The sequence below is a fragment of the Athene cunicularia genome (genome assembly GCF_003259725.1).
Source record: "Athene cunicularia isolate RWA chromosome 1 unlocalized genomic scaffold, athCun1 chr1_part2, whole genome shotgun sequence".
NCBI lineage: Eukaryota > Metazoa > Chordata > Aves > Strigiformes > Strigidae > Athene > Athene cunicularia.
Genome location: NW_020799092.1, coordinates 27,199,867 through 27,216,416, shown reverse-complemented (window position 1 = coordinate 27,216,416; position 16,550 = coordinate 27,199,867). Strand labels below are relative to the sequence as shown.

At 40.8% G+C, this 16,550-nt stretch overlaps 1 long non-coding RNA gene across 1 annotated transcript in view; it reads right to left on the bottom strand.

Annotated features, from left to right (window-relative positions):
* Positions 1 to 16,550, bottom strand: part of LOC113491178 — a 59,572-nt gene that overhangs the window by 29,024 nt on the left and 13,998 nt on the right. The window contains exons 3-4 of the long non-coding RNA XR_003400363.1: positions 2,458 to 2,652; positions 1,440 to 1,604 (exon numbers count right to left, since the gene is read on the bottom strand). This is a non-coding gene — a long non-coding RNA (uncharacterized LOC113491178). The remainder of the gene's footprint in view (positions 1 to 1,439; positions 1,605 to 2,457; positions 2,653 to 16,550) is intronic.

Here is a 16,550-nt window from a genome sequence, read left to right as displayed (position 1 = left end):
GTACTAATTTACAGCAAAAGAACACAGAGGATTATATCCTGACTGAGACTCATACCTTAAAACACAATAGAAATAGTAATATGCAGAGATGCAGAAAGTGCAGAGTAGAAAGATATATTGGGGGAGGAGGAATAAATTCACAAAACCTCCTAAAAACTGGGGTTGTGAGGAGAGTTTCAGTTGCACCTAGAAAAGGCAACAGACAAAGGAGAGTCATGCCCCGTGATAAGGCCAAACCTCAGTGAACATAAAGCACAATTAAGACTGATAAGCAATTATAACTTTCATACATGGACTTATATCGGATTGTTTTGATTTAAGCCATCACATGAAATGTAGAAAGAGTGAGTCATAAAGATGAAGCAGGATTTTTCCATTCTTTCACAATATTTTTTTTGTTTACAATACAACATCCATTGCTCTAGATGAAGTTATTTTGGGGTTACTATTTGGATCCTTAGCTTTTTCAAGAGTAAATCCCAGATTCAACATGATGAAAAAAAAAAAAAAAAAAAAAAAAAAAAAAAAAGCCTTCTCTAGGGTGTCTGCATATTTGAGTCCTGAGCTGCACAAAGTAAAAAAGTCAGTAGGAATTTTTCCCACTAACTTTAGCTACAACACTCTGTCCAGGCAAATCCCCACACCAAACCCCCCAGGACACTGCAAGTTGTTCTTCTCACTTCCAAAACTCTTTGAGAATTTGTGGGACTTTTACCTCTACTCATCCCAGATCTGCCAGAAACAGGCTGAAAAGCTTTGAGGAAGTCACCTCACTGAGAAATGCTTCCCTTTCCCAATTTATAAAATGAAAATAATGAGACTTCCTTCACGTGCTGCAGTCTAGTAAGGAAAACCACAGCAATAAACCCCTAACAAGTTGTTATAATGAGGAGAAATTTTCCATGCACAGCTGTTGGCTAAAAAAACCAACAGAAGTCTTACCTGCCACATGTCACTGGTCCCAGTTAAGCCTATCTCATACCCACACCCTTAGAGTTAAGCTGGTTGCAGAAAAAGAGAAATTACAGCAAGGCAGTAGCTTAGGGCTTCTACCCCAAGACTAAAACTACCACTGCCATGTAACTCAAAACGCTGAGCTGGTATAAATTCACTCTCCCAGTTTATATATGTTCAGAAAATATTGATGAGAGGGGGGGGTCCTAGGAAGCTTTTGTACTGGAGCAGGTACTCTCTGTCCTCCTCCAGCTGGTGTAAAGCTGGAATAAGGAGCTCCGGCTAATCTGGGGAAAAGAAACTCACATGCCCACAGCTGCTGTGGATCACAGTGATGCTGCAGGTGATCAAGCCAGGCCCAGATCTGGTATTAATTGCTCTGGCCGGATGGCCAAACACCCGGCAGGACATCACCTGTGCAAGGCTACCCTGGGTTTACACTGCAACACTCAGGATATTCCTCCAATCTACTGGTGGGGACTTACAGTTTGAGCATGGCCTTGGCATGCAAAGCGGTGCTGAGTGAAACCAGGATCAAAGGGAACATCTGGTTTGATTTGCTGCAGGCTCCTCCAAGGCAGTGACTTTCTCCAACCCACACTGAACGGGGTTTTTGGCTTAGGAAGCTCAGCTGAATCACGTAGTCAAGACTGAAGAAGAAAAGAAAGGAAAAGAAAAGAATACCAAATAAGTTTCCCCCAGACGTTAAAGGCTGCATGCCTCTGCTCCCTGCAAAACTGCTTTCCGTGTAGCCATCTAGTGGAAAGCAACCGAAATGTTCCTAGTTAAGAAAAAAAATGAAGAGAGGGGGTTATTTCAGGCGTTCAAAAGACCTCGGTACGAACACCCGTTAAATCGAAAGGGACAGCCACGTTGCTGAAAGCCTTCCTGAAGCATCAGCTTCAGTTACGCAGCAGCAGGTTTATTAAGCAACCTCCTGTCTTTAAGAAAACATAATAGAGGATCCCCAAATGTAACAGGTTGATTTCTGCTATCAGCTTGGTTCGACTTTGATGGAGCTCTGCTCTGCATTAGAGTTTGTTTCTGATTACGTAAAGGTAAATGAGATGGGAATTGGGCCTTGTTACATGGATATTCAGCTGCTTCCCTAAGCAATCTATTTTTTTCAAAACCAGGCCTTGCTTATTTGAGACAGGTGTAAGCAAGTAATAGAAAAACTAAGGCACTGCCTGAAGAAACCTGGTTCTGTTGTCACCATTAGCACAGCCACAGGTGACCCCAGAGGACGGGGTGTGTATTGCTCCCTGCAGAAAAATACCTTGGGGTGGGGAAATTCCTGCTCCTTTGTACATATAAGCAAGGCACAAAGCACTAAAGCACTATACTAACTTAATAAGGAAACCATGAGGGACAAATAGGACATTTCTTCAGCTAACTGTAGCAACTAAGTGAAGAGAGAAAACAGGGTCAGGCTGCACTCTGTACTGGGCAAATCTCTGGTTTTCCATGTATTAATAAAAAGAGAAAGCAGAAGTGCCCTACCTGTCCTTTCTCCCCGGTTCCTTCTTCACTCCAATACTTTCATTTTAATTGCCAGCTGGGTTTGCAAGAAACAAGACCGAGAGATGCTTTAGTGAAGGGCAGCAGTGGTGACAGAATGTTAATTCTGCTCCTGCCTTCCGCTCGCTCTCTAGACTAGAGCAATTTTCAGCCACGTTCCTCCCTCGGTTTCTCCACCTGTAAAACAAGGGAAATGGCAGGGTGAAAACCCACGAATTTGGGATTCTTTTGCTGCAAGGTTGGTCTCATCATGTAAGCTTTGGTACGAACAGCCATGTCCAGCTGAAATACTTCTCCATGAGATACATGCTAACACATAATCACCTCTTCCTGCTTTTATCTAATTTACAAGCGCTGTGAACTCTAATGATTTCACGCTTAGCTGTGTCTTATGCCAAAGCACTGATTAAATGACAAGATAATCCGGTTTAAAATTTGCAAAACATTTCGAGGATAAAAGACACCGATAAGCTGTAAACTGAGTATTGCTAGATCTATGCAGAGCTGAACCGGAAAGGTGAAACCACCAGTCTGACCAGTGTGGCGGATGGAGTGATGCACCTCACTCCTAAGAGAGAAGCAGCGATATGTTTGATATAAAACAGCATTTTAACAAAGTTTGATAGTAAATGTGACAGTGGTTTGATAAGATTCGATGGCAGGTGCCCTTGATTATTTACTGCATAGAGGACAGGGTCAGGCAAAACTGTCAGGGAGACCCTCCCGTTGAGCCACGGGGTTCAGAAAGGTTTAGAACAGCCCGCCGCTGTGTTCTAAACTCCTTCTCAGAGGGGAGGTGCAGCTGGATCCAGAGCTAGTCCCAGACTCGGTCAGTGGTTTATGTCTAAAGGATTAGATACGTGTAATCAATCCTCTATATCACTTCACCAAGATTTCGAGGTTTCAGCGCCCTTACTCCCAATTCACTCCCAATTCACTTCGTCACCTCAACAGGGATATGGGAAACAAAGGTCAGGCTGGGGGGGGGCACACCATCACAACCAGCACTTTCAAATCAAAACACTGAATTAAAACACCACACACACACACACACACACACACGGTTCCTCATGGTGAAAAGCATCTTTCCGACAGGGGCCAGCAGGGCACGAGGATAACCCTGTATGAGGATTTCAGACTGGGAAGCAGGAGGATCGTACTGCTTTATTCCGAGTTCCTTTTTACTCCACACAAAGCGGAGATAACTGGACAGACTTAGGTTGTTTGAAGGGCAAATTACTATCTAGGCTAAGTTGGGACTGTAGAATTTGTCCTTACGTGGTTGGCTTTTATTTATAATTTGAGCTCTTTTTCACCTCCAAGATAGTCCCATAATAGAAACAATTATAGACTCTGAGTTATTCTAGGCTTTTGGCTGCATTTTTCCTAGAAACACAAAGGTCTCATCTTTTTTTATTTTTCTGAATTCCCAGGGTTTACTTGCACAACTCCCATTAATATTGATGGGAGTTAGATATCTTAAAAATCCCAATGCAGACAAAAAAGAATAGACTCCTAAGTGAATGTCTATTATAAAATGACAAAGAGCTGTAGTCTTTGCAAAAGCCGGCAAAGAGTATTCTTCTGTTTAATGCTCTAATAAGTGTCCTATTATCCATTTAGTTCAATTACACTGAATGAGTCTGGTTTTTCCAAAGCCTTTCACTTTGTCACAGTGAGTACAGGGAGGCTGACAAGAAAGATGAGCCACTGCTAGCTCTTGGGTAGCAACAGTGATCTCTCACTATACCTCAGTGAGAGCCAGGATCCACTCATTAGCAGAAAGGCAACGGGCATGACAATGGCCCCCAGTAGAGCCCTGGAGGTGCCAGTCAGACAATGATCCCATTGTAAACCTCTTGTCATCAAAATGTTTTTATTCTCATCCGTTACCCGATCTTTAGGGGCTCAGACTTAGAAAACAAGGAGGAAATGGCTCCCTTCTGAACTGCTCGGAGGAATATAAGACCGTGCTGAACAATTTAAGCCAAGAGCTACGTGGTTTTTGATATGCTGCTTAATTCTCTAAAAGTGCCTTTTAAGTGACACCCATTCTCTTTTTAGGAGAAGCCCTCCACCGTGTCACAGAACGGGCCACAAATACACAGTGCTGAAAGTCGAGGAAGTACAGAGAGGGACCGCAAGCATCAGTGATACTACCACGAGCATGTGAAGGAAAGAAATAGGCTGGCCTTCAGCCTTTTCTTCCAAAGAGGAGCAAGAACTTTTCTCATCCCGATCCAATTCAGCATGAACAGGTGGTGCTGTAGGTGCAAGATCTCCCACACGGCTCGTTCCTGTCCCTGCTTGGGTTTTGCAGAGAAAGTTGGACCACCAAAAAAATGGCCAAAGCCTGACTTCTTTTCTCACAAAGTTAAAAGCTGAGTATCTTTACCCATAAATAGCCAGGATATTTGACTAAATTATGGCAGAAAAAGTTAAAACAGAGACAGATCTAAACCCACTTCTCATAGGTTTTGCTCTGATACTACAGAAACACCAAACTGATGGATCCATGGGTCATTTTTGATGCACTGGGGGAGCAAGCACAGGGTGTCAACTGGAGTTGTGGAGGGTCATGCAGGCTTGCTCCTTTAAAGCTCATTAAACAACATCCTAAAATTTCTAACAAGGTGCTTAAAAGACGTTATCCTGGTAGCAAAAAATGGCTGGTTTAAAGAGGTGGTTTTGTCAGATGGCAATACGTATTTTTTACCAAGTATGTAATGTCAATCACCATTTGACACTGCACTTGAACATCAGAAAGAGCTTTCTAGAAAAACGTTTTTTCCTATCGATGTCAATTTTCATCTCTATTCATAGAGAACTTGCTAACAGAAGAGTGAATGTGACCAAACCATCCCCTCTATCCGTGATTACACAAAACGTGTCCCTTTCCAGTAAACTCAAGATGTAATTATTTATGGCCTCGCTGACCTTACTGCCTTTAAATCCTTTCTCAATATAAATTCAGTGATTCAGATCAACCGTTGTCTTTATGCATATAACAACAACCTAAAAGCTAGAGTCTCAAAACAAAGTTTTAATTTTTTAAAATAAATTAGTTTATCAGTGAGGACTAAAACAACACACAGAAGCGTAACAAGATTAAAACAAACAAACCCAAAAGTGCAAAACCCCCCGAAAACATCAACAGGATTTCAAATACCATCCCAAGTTTGTATAGCTACAACACGCTTTAAAGACAGCAGGAAATCTGTACAGGAAAGACATGTCAGGAGGACACTTTTGAGTTTAAAAAGTGCTGTCCGGGCGATTCAACTCACTGAATATTGAAATCGGTGCAAAGACTTCCACTGTCATCACTGGGTGTTGTACTATCTGAAAAAGAACTACTGTCTCAGTGTTGTGTATCTAAAAGTTCATCCTTCCCAATCTGTATTGGCCATGTCAGAAGCCTGATTTTCAGAATAAATACACTTGCCCGGCTTCATACTCCTTTAATTATTTTTTTTTTTCAGTGCGTACTAAGAGGAAACGATACCTTGCTGTAACATATTCTTCATTATACTTTTAGCTGATTAAAGGGAACGAAATAGGGCTTAAATACAGTATAACAATAAAATCAAAAGACTTGAAGGCCCACTGGTTTTATCAGTTTGGACAAGGATTAATCACACAATAACTGACATTGGTTAGGACTGAATTTACATTTGTATGAGCATGAAAACTTTGGATTTGCTTTTTCTATCTTTCAGCTTCCAGGATTGTACCAGTAGTGTTTATTACCAGCAAGTTGTGAAAAAATATCAGAGGTATTTTAGGAACATGTACTGAAATCAGGATTCATTTTGTTCCTTTGAAATCTCATTTTCTTCCACTTTTCCATAAGAGTTGTAATAGTCCACTAAGTGAGCAAAAATAAGGTAATACTGACCTGGGCTGCTTAATACACATCACAAAAGGCAATCAAGGATGCCACTGGAACAAGCAACTGTCAAGTGACCCTTGATTTGTCGTGGATTTGAAAAAAAAAAAGGAGTTAAACACTTTTGGTTAACAAACAGGCAAAAGTACAACCTATTTTTTGAAGAAAATTCTGACAGACTAAAGGTAAATGACCTGCCAGAAATATTTTTTGAAGCTCTAGTTAACATGTGTTTAGAAGCAGACAAAATTCCTTTGATAAAACTGCAACTTGTTTCCCAGCATAACTTCAGTATCATTATTTGCTGAAAGACAAGAAGAGATCCAGAAATTAAATTCCGGATCTCAATTTGGACTCAAATTAAAAACAAACAAACAGGAATTGAGGAAAGCTTATAGAAATAGATGTCATGTGTTTAGAAATAGATTTAATGATTTAATACCCCTGATACTCCATGCCAATTTTTCCAGAGGCTTTAGAGGACAGATAGAAATAAAGGCTTACTCATACATAGTCTTTGAACAAATGCAATGCCAGACCCAATTTGCTGTTCCCTAAAAGACGTTCTAAATAACTGCAAGAGGCAAATTTAACTACAGTTACACCAGGGATGAACTCAGCCTACTGTTTTCTTTCCTGGAGGCTACGACATTGAGAACTTATTAGAACATTCCTTATCGCCAACGTTTGAAGGCAATAAATGACGAGGTACAAGCGTTTACCTGAGCATCACTTATTGATCGGTTGGCTTCCAAATCATCTTTGGCAGAAGACCACTTTCAGTATGCAGCTGAACACTAGTTATTTGGCAAATAAATCCCAACATACAAACCTATTCTGGAGCCTGTAGGTTCCACAGCTCCTCCAATACGTTTGGAATAGGGTTTGCAAGCTTGTGTTGGTAGGGTCAGAACCGTATCTAAGGTTTTGCAGAATTTAGAGCTTTAACATTGCCACTGACACTGGTTATTAGCCACATAACGCCCACGGTTCTAGTCTCATGAAAATATGATGTGCCCTCAGCACACGGGTTGGGAGACTACATAAACTTTATGGGCATTGTAGGAATATCTGGCTGAACGGAAGAACTCCGACAGCCTCTGGAAGGCCCCTCGCAGCTGAGGGTTCAGGCTCTTTGGCAGACTCTTGCACACAGTCCTCTCTTGCTGGTTCCCCTTATTCTAGAAAGAGAGCGAATGCTAGAAGAAACGAGGCAATTTAAATGCTTTTTCACCTTTAGGGTATTAATAACATAAAAGTTTGGAAGAAGTCTCTCCAGTGGGAAAGGTTGATAGGCCACAGCCACAGAGATACCACCATATGCAAGCACCCCTGATGATCTGCCCTAAAAAAAACACCCTGTAGCACCCACTTGGGAGGTGTCACAGGGGCCTTCAGTAAGTAAAAAGTGTCCACTGGGAGCCAGAAAAACCTGGATGTGTAGGACAGCACATTACAGTTATAATTTCATCCTTTCCACCATCCCATCACAAGGATGGAAAGGGTCTCCTTCACACATTGCCATGTGGTTTCTTGAAGTGTTTTGCATTTGAGAGGTTAACTCACCTACTTTATGCTATGGTACAGGAGTTGCCATGGCACGTACTCCTTGTAGCAAATCCTTCCACCCAAGTGCTAATAGCACAAAATTAATTTGCTCTAAATATCTTACCAACTTGCTGAAAGAAATAAGTTGAACCTCTCTTTAATGAAGTAACATGATTATCAGTACACGGTATTACAGAAAAGTGGTAATAGAAAAAAACCCTGAATTATAGTAATGGGATATTTAAATCATTCTTTGCATCTGTTCCCACAGCAGTTGTGTGAAAAGCTGCAGAAAACGGCTGTTCTCTGACCAGTGGATTTGCTTTTGTTTGGTTAATTAAGGAAATTAAAAGTTTACTTGGGAAATTCCTGTCGTGTTTGAGGGAAGATCCTATTTCATAAGGGCACTTACAGCACAGTTATACTGAGAATATGAAGTGAGAGGCTCTGGGCTTTCTAAAATAAATGTGCTTGTTTTTCAGACAGGGGAAAATAACTTTCCTCTGTTAAGAGACAACATAATGTAACCCATAAATCTGTGCACTTTACTACACAGGCAAAGGACTCAGCTGTGAGCTAGGCTGTGGATACTTTCTATCAAAGGAATACCCAGAAAATTGGCAATCCTACACAGAAAATCTTGTCTTTAAACCTTTCAGGACAGGACAAATTGAAAGAAAGCAGCATTTCATACATTTCATGTCATGATTATATTGTCGCTTAATCTCCGTATAGGTACACAGATGGCCACTGGATTACTTATTTCCAGGTAGAAAAATGCCCACCACAATTTCAGATGATGAAACGGCCAAGACACCGTACAATAGCTGTGTGCTGGAAACAGGCTCCTTAAGCTAGCCAAAAGCTAGCAGGAATAGCCACAATATAGTTGGCAACTGATGAAGACACAAGCCCTAGCCTGTCCACTTACAGTTTTGGCCTCTGAGATGATGCCTGAAAAGTTGTGATCACGTCGTTTGTTCTCAATTTTAGATTCAAGACCTGGGTTTTCTTAACTAGATCTGTTACTCCACAAGGAAAAAAAAAAAAAAAAATTCACGTAGCTCAGTGGTGGTACGGTACGACACGTAGAAAACTCACAACTATGGAAATTTTTCTTGCATTTGGACTCGTGAAATTTGCATTGATAGGAAACATATTCCCTACACAAAACTCCCTGTGGCTTTCAAACCTGCTTGTGGACTGATGAGGCACACTGCCAATGACTTTGAAAATTTCACATTTGCTGCAAAAATATAACATTTTTCAGCAGTTTATTACGGGATATTTCCTTAAGGGAAAAAAAAAAATGTCACAAATAGCATTCTGGAAGAAACACCTTGCCTTGAGACAGGGCGTTTATCAAACCGTAATGGAACCTCTGAGTAGTTCTTTCTCACTGGCACCCAGCTACAGGTAACAGAGTAAGAACCAGGTGAATCACTAACCTTGAAGTTTGCGCAGGCTGCAACAGAAAGTTAATTTTCAAATATCGGTTATTGTGATACTGTATCATATAAGGTAATCAGAATCTTTAATATATTTGCACGTTCATTTAATTAATGACAGATTGGCTAGAAAGCTGACAAACTATTCAATGCCTTCAAATAAGCAGCCTCCTGCTAAACAGAGCGGAGGATCACGGAAAGATCTTTGCATTTACCTTAGAAGATGCTGCTTGAGTCATGCTTCACATGACTAGATAAATTTATTTTCTGGAAACGGTAGATTTGATGACCAAGAGATTAGTATTCACTCCTGTTCTATCCCTCCCAACGCTGCCTTCATCACTTTTAGAGGTCATTGCCATGTCAACAGTTTTGAGACTGCACTCCAGGCCAGGTTTGGAAAAAGATCTAGCTGAAAAGAATTCCTAAGGAGAGAGTAGTAACTAGTGAAATAAGATCAAGTCCTGTCAGTGGAGTAATATACGTAATAATCTCAGCCTGTGACAGGCTACGAGCAATGTTAATACAGCCAGTTTTGCCAGTCTGGCAGCAAAGTGATCCAGAAGAACGGCAACAGTTAAAAAATGAAGATAGACTAAAATAATCTCTGTAAAGAAATTCCAGGGAGAATAAAGAGCATTGATTCTACCGTAGGATCTGAAGAAACAAAATTTTTGTGACTCCATACCACAGGGCAAAGGCCTTAGGGTAAGAAAGACAGGCATGTAGCTCTTTGAGTGCATTAAAACGCCTTTCTCCTGTGTTCTGCTCTCTTCCAGCTATAAAGATTAAATACGTTGGTTTAAAGAAGCTGTTGGGCACTTGAGCACAAGCTCTGGAGGTTTTCTGATCTGCAGGATGCTGAACTCAGAGAGGAAGAGAATCAGAGGGCACTACACTTTCAACACCCAAAGTCCTGGCCTCCTTGTTACAGCGATGTGTGGAGATGGCAGCGTTAAACAAAATGAAAGGGTTTGCCTTCAAAATCCTCATTACATATTTCAGCTGTGGTTCAATACAGATGACCCCCCCAGCAGTAATGACCCCTTTGGTTGAGTATTAAACTCTCCTTTAATCTTACACAAAGACACAGAAAATTCAAAGCATCTGCTGTCCCAAGTGCATTGTACACAATATTTTCAGCAAGCTTATTAAAGTTGCCGGGCACTTTACACAGGGATGACTGACCAAACTCAGGTGGCCAAAAGTGCATCAGCCGTCAGGGATGTCTTCCTCCTCGTGTCACAAAAAGCAGCTGGCCCTCCAAAACACAGCTTTCTGCAGACAGGCACAAGTGGTGGGTCAGTCAGCCATAAGCACTGGTTATTAACGTATAGATTTCCACTCTCTCCTGAGGATAAAGCAGCATCGAGAGTCCTTTAGAAATAAGAATATTACAGGACGGATGTAGACATGTTAATAATGGCCAATACAGCTAGGAAGAGGCTTTTTATTAAAGCCTATTATTTGGTTTAGTGAAAATAATAGCTTAACTGCTGTTCAGTCTGTTTCCCCCCTGAAGAGCATATTACTTCAAGTATTTCTAGATGTGAAATGAAGGCTTTATAATCTTGGAGTTTGAAAAATAAAATAAAAGATGAGAACAAATCATAATGTTTCCTGACATCTCTTCTCTACTTGAATCACAAGGACTTAGAAAATATCTTGTACAATAGCTCTGAGTACCATTTTCTTGGAATATTTGATCCTGACAAAAGCAAATTGCAGTTTCAAGTAATTCAGACATTAAATGTAGCCCCCTTAAATGTTGATCCCCTTAGAGTCCTCATATTAACATTTATTCCGAAGTTATTTTCAAAAAATGCCTTTACTTTTTTTCTAACAAACTCTGAGGTTTATAATGTGTCTCATTGCTGACGCTCATTAATTATACACACTATAATGAATCTCCAACTAGCTCAGCTACCAGAAAAGCATCTCTCCTCTCTTGGGGAGAGGCAACGGAATCACATCATATCTACTGTGCGGCAAAAGCGGCCTCATTGCTGTGGATGATGGACAAAGGTGACAGATCTTGCAGCCGACCTTATCTTAATTATCTCTAATTCGGATGAAGTCTATTCATAGCGCAGCTCCCGTTTATTAAGATAAGAACACAAATGCAATGGCTGCAACCAGAGCAAAGCAAAGATTTTCTTCCTGGCTGGTGTTAAATGAGCTCACCGCAGTGGAAAGATCCAGTTACTCAATGATGGTTTTTAAGAAAGATGATAGAGGACGTTTTTGTGAGAGTACATGATATAAACTCCCCGATATTTTACATCTGGTTTAAACATCTGATGGTGAGGAAAAGGCTACTCTTAGGAGTGCAGACATTGCCAGTACAAGGCGTGAGCTGGTATTCTTTTACATAACGATAGCATGTCAAACTTTTTGTCATCTCTTTTCTCTAATGGAAATTTGCAATGGTATCACCTTTCCAAGAGACAAACAAGCACAGAGAAGTTAGCAAAAGCAATACTCGAATGACTTTTACTTGCCACGATAACAATCAAAACATATATCTTACTAAATTTAGCCTCAACGTTCACCCATCCAATAAATATTTCAGAGATGTCAAATCTCTCCCCATTCTTTGGGAGGGCAAATAGGAGAATTTTTGAATAAGAGAAAGAACCACAGACTGACTTTTAAAGTCAGCGTAGGGAAACAAAAAAACAAACCAAAACAAACAAACTGAACAACAAAACAACCAACAAACCCCAAAAGATACATAGAATGTAAAACGTTTACCTCAGCCATCACCCAGCCATGGTAGTACAAAATACACCAATCACAGGGATGTGTCTGACAAAGTAGTAAATGAAACTATTAACTTTTTCGTGGCTACTTGTTTGTTCCTTGGGCTATCACATGCCAAATTAAGAAACTACCTTATGCTAATGAATTTAGAAAAGAGCAACGCTCAGTAAAGGGGAAAAAAGTCCCACGATGACAACAAGTTGTGTGCAACAATCACAGAGCAGAGCAGTGAAGATGTGTGTGGTGGGTACTCAACGGGGCCCCTCCTGTAAGGAGGAACTACTCACACAAGTAGGGTATGCAAGATCACTGTTCATCTACCAAATCAATAAACATGTTCGTTTACTGTGGAAAATACCATCAACTACCAACAGTAAGGAAAAATGGGGCTGCGGCAGGTTGTGTTGCTTCAGGACTACATTGTTGGCAACAAAAAAAGGCATTATACGGGGCTGTTACAGCTACATCCAGTATATGAAAAAGGTAAATGCTCAGATGCATTTAAAGCTAAAATACATTCAGAACTCCACCAGGGCTGAGTATTGTTATCATTCATGTTTTCTACTCACAATACAATGTATGCATATTTCTTGTAGACAAGGCCTGGGGGAAGAGAGAATTCAAATGAGATATGCCATAGTTTGGCTGTCTGAGTCAGCCTGATTAGACTTTCATATATTCAGGAAGATTTACAAATGGATTGTGTGCCTTTATTTTGAAAACATCCTTGTCTACATGACAATCAGCAAATCCAAAACTGCTGCCCTTTCAAGGACACTTGTCCCGAGCATAGGAAGATGCAAAAAAATATTGATAATGGAGTTCAACATCTTTCTAGCTTCCCTAAAGGAGGAAACAAAAGACAGTCTGGAGGCTTTGAAGAACCACAGCTAAATATTAAACATCTATTCTGTTGGCTTTGAAAAAGGATTCAGTTATAAATATGTAACCACAACCAAACATTCATCTTTGCAACTTTTTCTGTATCTCCCTTGCAACATTATCTGTACTGTCCTCACAATCTAATTCAAAGTCTTTCTGTAGCCTTCATGTTTCACATAACTTTACACCCCCTTCACATCAGGAGCTGCTGACAGGCTCCAGGATCTTCACGTCCATCCTCCAGAGCCACAGCGGGGCTGGTGTGGACCCCAGGGCAAGGAGGGCAAGAAAGGGCCCTGACCCAGCGTGTTCGCTGCCGCCCTTTCACACCTTGGCGCCTGCCAGCCGCCTGTGCCAGCAGCCCACGAGCTGCTCTCTCCTTTCTTTTCCTTTCAAGGCAACAGTCACAGTCACAAAGGTTTGCCCTGTGTTCAGCTTTCTCGCTGAATCATTTATTCCTTGCCTCATTATAATCTTTCCAAATCCTGCTGGAAAAATGCGCTGCCTCGCTCTCACTTTTCTTAATGATTTCTTCTTTTTTCTTTTTTCCCCTCCATCTTAACTTGGCCGCCTGTCTCGCTGCTTGAGATGCTTTGAACTCTGCACCCAGGCCCTGAAAGGTGCCGAGTGGCCGGGGCAGGATGCGGGCTGGTGGCTCCCTGCGGGCTGGGGCAGCTGGTGGGGGAGCCCACGACAGCCCCGGCCACAATCTTGGGGAGTCTAGTAGCATCCTCATAAATATTTCTTTCAAAACTATCGTGTTACAGTATACAGGTCATGCCACATCTGTTAACATTTTCCTCCCTTTGAAATCGGCAATACTCAGACCGAAAGTACGATCTTTTTGTTTCATATTAAAACTTTTCAGAAAAAAAAACAAAACAAACCCAACAACCAAACTCCAAAAAACAAAGAGCTCATTGATGAAAAAGCTATTTTATCCCTCCTGGCTTGACCATTGTCCGTGTGATCTGACATAGTTCTTCAAAATGTCATCAAGAATTTGTTCTGCTGCTACCTTACTGAAGATTTCAGTTATGTCTAGCTCTGTGGGACTTAACACTAGAAGCAAAATGCATATCAGGGTTGTGCTCCATCTGTTTTACCTTGATTAATCTGAACTACCGTGTCCCTGGAAAAAAAAAATCATATGTGCAGTTGACTTGCATCCTACGTTGTTCCTCTGCTTATTTTCTGGAGTCGCTATAATTGTTTTCATTTTTTAGAGAGAAGTTCTGCAGGACAAAAATGATAATAAACAAGGTACCATAAGCTGGGTTTGCTTGTAGTCATGTCATGCTGAAATCTATACTATCTCCTGTGTTTGTTTAGCCTCCTCCATAAAAGAAATTTTTGAATACTTTGTGGATTATTCTATGTGATGTGCTTCTTCCTCCTGTAACGCAAATAAAACTGGAATAAAAGGACTTCAGTGAGGCTGAGGGAGTTCTAAAATTCTCCATCCTGTGATCTTCCTTCATTCATTGCTCTCTGCAAATTCGGAATAAAAAAAAAAAAAAAAATCTTCTGAAAAAAACAGAGAAAAACACTGTGGGTATTGGGGACAGTTTCCAGTTGTGGTCCTTGCTCTGGAGGGCGCTGGTGTGGTGATTGAGAACAGGGACAGAGGGAGGTTCTGGTTGGAGACCCTTGGGTGCTGTGGAGCCCCGGGCAGGGGATGATCCCCACTGCGCCCACCCGTCCAGTATGGATTCATAACGTCCTCTAGCAGCTAACCAGGCTTGCTACTAAACAAAAATAACTTCAATTTAGAGCTTTGTTCTGGTCTTTGTGCTGCTGTTCCCTTGAGCTGACAGGATTGTTTCTGCAGCCAGCTGGTGAACCTGATCAGGGAACTCACTGGAAACTGGTCTGGCAAAGAAATGTAACAGTTAGTATTAATCCAAATCAGTTCTCTAACCTCAGCTACAGAAAACATCTGCCAACACAGAGGAAACAACAGCTTGAACTGGGAATGGGCAGTAGGACTACCTTCTCTTTTCCTGGCCGCAGTACCAGTTTAAGGGTTTATAAAACTACAGCCCGTCTTATTCAACAGGACTCGTAAGGTTAGCTGCAGACACGCAAGTTGTTGAACGTCTTCTTGCAACAAGCTCCCAGAAAAGAACTATATGACAGAAAGATCAGAATGAATGATTCTTCCTCATTATTTTGTGACCAACGTTTTGTACTTGGTTGTGCTGTTGGTTTTTTTTTTTTTTAAATAGGACAACATTTCAGTCTGTGACCTAACGATCTAAATGAAGCAACACCGGGCTAAACCGTTACTTGGTTGAAGAGATGCTAAGGTAAAATGGTGTTCCAGGGGCAGCACCGATAACACGTAGCCTCCCTATTAGCTAGGAACATCCTTTCTGAAGTCCTGTTTTAACCTCCTTGCCTCTTCAGCTTGAAAGAAGGAACATAAAATTACCATAGCTGTTGGGAAGATGAAGGACAGTGCTTTTACGAACTGTGAAACCCCACTATTGAGTCATTACACGATTATCACAAAGAAATACTGAAATCTTTTTTTCTTTCCCATCAATTTAGAAACACCTCTTTTCAACTCTGCCCCCACCATCTCAACTAAATCTCCTTAAAATGTCACCTGTCAGCTATATTCGAAGACAATACACAACACAAAGAAAACTATTGAGGATTTTTTTGCAATTGGAGACCCAAGTCCACTCGCAGTGAGATCAAGAAGATTTTTTTCACCATCTTTCCATCATTTAAAGCGGTGTTGTGCACTACTGGCAAGATCCTCACGTGTAAATGGGTGGGTGTGGGACCACAGTCTGCCATGACTTTAAGATAAGATTCACCCCTAAACGCGTGTAAAGTTTCTCACTGTTAAGTGTAACAATTAAAGACATAATTATTTCTGTCTGTAATGACTAGAGAGACAGATTTTCCCTTGCTCTCTTAGCAAAAAAACTCCAGGAGTTTTTCAAAAACATGGACTTCCAGTCCCACAGGTGAGTTTTTCCATTATTTAACATGTATGAGAACTATTACAGAGATGATATGGGTATCCCAAGCACTCACAGAGATTTAACAAAACCCCCAAACAGCCAGCATGAATCTTCAGCACTGTGACAACCAGAGAGTGTTCTAGAAGTTTAATATCTTTCTAAAGTTAAGGTATATTACAATCCCTCTTCCTTTATTAATCTATTGTGTCTGATCTTCTATCTATCCATTATCACAGTATATCACACAACAAAACAGGACTGTAGCTGGATAATGATGCCTAGAGGAGCTCATTTCCCAAGCATGGATAAAAATGTTTTAAAACACTTTCTATACTTTGAAAATTATTAGAAAATATTTCCATTATAAGCTTATAAATAAAATTCATTTACTTTAAAAAAAAAAAAAAGGACATATCGAGATCTGATAAAAGCAATTTTATTTCCCTTTTTTGGTAACGGAGAGACTTCCTAAAAAAAGGACAAAGCCAAAAAGGCATTATCCATTAAAAACAAATTCAGGGAGGTTATATATAGCGCGATGCATTTACATTTGCTGAAATTTCTGCA